The sequence below is a fragment of the Primulina eburnea genome, chromosome 4 (assembly GCF_022965805.1).
Source record: "Primulina eburnea isolate SZY01 chromosome 4, ASM2296580v1, whole genome shotgun sequence".
NCBI classification, from domain to species: Eukaryota; Viridiplantae; Streptophyta; class Magnoliopsida; order Lamiales; family Gesneriaceae; genus Primulina; species Primulina eburnea.
Genome location: NC_133104.1, coordinates 9,712,950 through 9,717,503, shown reverse-complemented (window position 1 = coordinate 9,717,503; position 4,554 = coordinate 9,712,950). Strand labels below are relative to the sequence as shown.

The 4,554-nt window shown below is 42.1% G+C and overlaps 1 non-coding gene across 1 annotated transcript; it reads right to left on the bottom strand.

Moving 5' to 3' along the window:
- Positions 1-225: 225 nt before the first annotated feature.
- LOC140831240 (small nucleolar RNA R71) lies at positions 226-331 on the bottom strand. The gene has a single exon (XR_012117817.1). It is a non-coding gene; the product is annotated as a small nucleolar RNA R71 (small nucleolar RNA).
- Positions 332-4,554: the final 4,223 nt, after the last annotated feature.

Below are 4,554 nucleotides of genomic sequence, written 5' to 3'. Positions count from 1 at the left end.
CAGTAGATGATCCAAACACGCACATCGCAGATTTCCTTGAAATTTGCGATACTTTTAAATTCAATGGAGTTTCTGATGATGCTGTTAGGTTGTGTTTATTTCCTTTCTCCTTACGTGATAAAGCTAAAGCGTGGTTAAATTGTTTGCCTGTAGGTTCGATCGCTACGTGGGACGACATGGCGAAAGCTTTTCCCATCAAATACTTCCCTCCCTCCAAGACCATGAAGCTGCGGGCAGACATTACGACATTTGCTCAATTTGATCAGGAATCTCTATATGAGGCATGGGAACGCTTCAAGGATCTACTACGAAGATGCCCACATCACGAGTTACCACTTGGGTTAGTCGTTCAAACATTTTATTATGGTTTGCTTACTCCTAACCGTACTATGATAGATGTGGCTGCATGTGGAAACCTGTTGAGAAAGACCGCGGAGGAAGGATATGAATTGTTAGAGGATATGGCTACTAGCAGCTATCATCCTCAATCTGAAAGGAACAACCAGCGGAAGAGTGCAGGAGTGCACCAGGTAACTGATTTTTCTGCTATTACTGCACAACTTGATGCTTTAAACAGGAAAATAGACGGCTTGAATGTGGGTGGCACGGCGATGCGTCTTCAAGAGATATTCTGTGAAAAGTGTGGAGGGGAACACTATGCGAAGGACTGTCAAGACGACAATCCATTCTATGTGCAAAATGAGGCACCAGTGAACCAAGTGGGAGTCCAAAACCGCCCAAGGCATGACCCTTATTCGAACACATACAATCCTGGGTGGAGGCAACATCCCAACTTCTCATGGGGTGGTCAAAACAGTCAGAATAGACCGCAAGGAGGACAACAATATGGGAAACAACCGATGTACAGATCCGATCCTCCTAGAGAAGAAAAGTCCAGCTTGGAGCAAATGATGTCTAAGTTTAGTTCATCCACTGAAACTAGACTTCAAAATCAGGATGCGTCGATAAAGGGGCTTGAAAATCAAATTGGTCAGTTAGCGAAGATGATAGCAAGTAGAGAGCAAGGCACCTTGCCAAGTAATACCGAGACTAATCCAAAAGAGCAAGTGAAGGCCATTAAGTTGAAGAGTGGAAAAATTTTGGAGTCGAAGGGAAAGGAAAAAATTCAAATACCGGATGAACCGACTGAGACATCAAAAGGTAAGTCTTCTAACTCTACACTAGCACCCACTGCACAACCAAAATTGTTATTCCTCCACCCTTCCCTGCAGCATTGAAAAAAGCAAAACTAGATGCACAATTCGGTAAGTTTCTTGAGGTGTTTAAAAAATTGCATTTCAATATTCCCTTTGCCGATGCTCTAATGCAAATGCCTAGTTATGCTAAATTTTTGAAGGACATTTTAGCAAATAAGAGGAAGTTAGAGGGTCACATGACAGTGAACTTAACTGAAAATTGCTCCGCTTTGGTGCAAAACAAAATCCCACCGAAGCTAAAAGACCCAGGGAGTTTTTCTATTCCTTCCATGATTGGTGATGTTGTTTTTCATAAGGCATTATGTGATCTTGGTGCAAGTATTAATCTTATGCCATTATATGTGTTTAGGAAACTTGGGTTGGGATAGCCTAAGCCGACGAGGATATCCTTGCAACTGGCTGACATATCTGTCAAATACCCACGTGGAGTGATTGAGGATGTGCTAGTGAAAGTGGACAAATTCATTTTTCCTGCGGATTTCGTGGTGCTCGACATGGAGGAGGATACAGAGATGCCTCTAATTTTGGGGAGACCATTCCTTGCGACTGGCAAGGCACTGATTGAAGTACAAGAAGGGAAGTTGAGATTGCGAGTGGGCGAGGCGGAGATTACTTTTGATGTCTTTAATGCACTTAAGCACACACTGCGTTCTGATAGCTGTTTTAGAATTGATGCTTTTGACTCTCTTGTGTCTCACTATGTGCAGGATGCTTTTAGGGACCCTTTGGAGGCCACTATCACTACTGAGTTGGGAGAAGAGGAATTGGATGATGAAAAAACTGAAATTGTGGCACATCTCAATGCCAACCATCCATGGAGAAAGCCAATGAAGATGAAAATGGAAGATCTAGGAGAGCGCAGAGATTTGATCCCTCCAAAGTCGAGCATCGAGGAGCCACCGACGCTTGAACTCAAACCCTTACCTCCGCACTTAAAGTACATATTCCTAGGTGAGAATAACACATTGCCTGTCATTATTTCTGCTGCTTTGACAGAGGCTATGGAGGACAAATTGTTGCGAGTTCTCAAAGAGCACAAAAGGGCATTCGCTTGGAAGGTGGCGGACATCAAGGGAATCAGTCCTTCGATATGCATGCATAAAATCTTGATGGAAGAAAAGTACTCACCTCTCGTTCAACCTCAAAGACGACTAAATCCAAAGATGCAAGAGGTAGTGAAAGCTGAAACTATTAAGCTTCTCGATTCATTTATTATCTACCCAATTTCCGATAGTGCTTGGGTAAGTCCGGTTCAATGTGTGCCTAAAAAAAGTGGGATTACGGTGATCACCAATGAAAAGAATGAACTTATTCCCACGAGAACTGTTACGGGGTGGAGAGTGTGTATTGACTATAGGAAGTTGAATGATGCCACCCGTAAGGACCATTTTCCCCTTCCCTTTATTGATCAAATGTTGGAGAGATTAGCGGGGCATGAATTTTATTGTTTTCTAGATGGGTATTCGGGGTATAATCAAATCACAATTGCACCTGAGGACCAAGAGAAAACCACTTTCACTTGTCCTTATGGCACGTTTGCTTTTCGCCGAATGCCTTTTGGTCTTTGTAATGCACCTGCTACATTTCAGCGCTGTATGACTGCTATATTCCATGATATGATTGAAACCTTTCTTGAAATATTTATGGATGATTTTTCTATCTTTGGTGCAATGTTTGATGAGTGCTTGCAGAATTTGAGATCCGTGTTGAGAAGATGCGAGGAGACGAACTTGGTGCTCAATTGGGAAAAGTGTCATTTCATGGTACAAGAGAGAATTGTTTTAGGGCACAAGATTTTGGAGCAAGGAATTGAGGTGGACAAAGCAAAAATTGAAGTCATAAAGAACCTACCACCACCAGCCTCAGTAAAGGGAGTTAGAAGTTTTTTAGGCCACGCTGGTTTCTATCGGCGGTTCATCAAAGATTTTTCTAAAGTTGCCAAACCTCTATCTTCTCTACTTATGAAAGATATGCCCTTTGATTTTAATTCTAACTGTTTGCAGGCATACGAGGATTTAAAGGAGCGCTTGGTGACGGCTCCTGTCTTGGTGGCACCGGATTGGGACCTGCCCTTCGAGATCATGTGCGATGCTAGTGATGCTGCGGTTGGTGTTGTCCTCGGCCAAAGACGGAACAAAGTATTCCACACTATATACTATGCAAGTAAGACTCTAGATGAAGCGCAATTAAATTATGCCACCACAGAAAAAGAGTTACTTGCAGTAGTGTTTGCACTTGATAAATTTCATGCATATCTTGTTTTGACAAAGGTCATTATTTACACAGACCACTCTGCACTGAAATATTTGCTTGCTAAGAAAGATGCAAAGCCACGCTTACTTCAGTGAATCTTACTGTTACAAGAGTTTGATTTGGAAATAAGAGATAAGAAAGGTGTTGAGAATGTGGTGGCGGATCATTTATCTAGACTAGAGCTTGTTAGTAATGACTGTGTAGATCAAGCTATTAATGATTGGTTTCCTGACGAGCAACTGTTTGAGATAAAACATTGTCTATGGTATGCAAATTTCGCTAACTTTCTTGTCACAGGCACACCTCCACCAAACCTATCGTTTCACCAACGAAAGAAATTCTTTTCTGACGTGAAATACTATTTGTGGGAGGAACCGTTTTTGTTTAAAATTTGTGAAGACTCCATGATAAGACGGTGTGTCGCGGAGGAAGAGTTTGATCAAATTCTCAACCATTGCCATGACCGTGAGGTAGGTGGTCACTTCGGACCAACAAGGACGGCATCCAAGGTACTTGAATGTGGCTTTTATTGGCCAACTCTCTTTAAAGATGCTCGTTCTTATGTGCTACATTGTGATAAATGCCAGCGGTCAGGTAACATCTCTAACCGTCATGAAATGCCTTTAAATAATATCATTGAGTGTGAGGTTTTTGATGTGTGGGGGATAGACTTTATGGGACCGTTTCCCAGTTCTTTTACAAAAAAATACATCTTGGTTGCGGTGGATTATGTGTCTAAGTGGGCAGAGGCGGAAGCGTACGCCACTAATGATGCTCAAGTGGTCTTAAAATTTTTGAAGAAAAACATTTTTAACCGATTTGGAACACCCCGAGCAATCATTAGTGATGGTGGCACTCATTTTTGCAACAAACTTTTTGAAAAACTTTTGAGCAAATAAGGTGTCACACATAAGATATCTACCCCTTATCACCCCCAGACGAGTGGTCAAGTGGAAGTGTCTAACCGAGAGATTAAGCGGATTTTGGAGAAAGTGGTAGGTGTCAATAGGAAAGATTGGTCGGTGAGGTTAGACGATGCTCTTTGGGCATATAGGACCTGCTTTAAAAACACCTACATGGCACT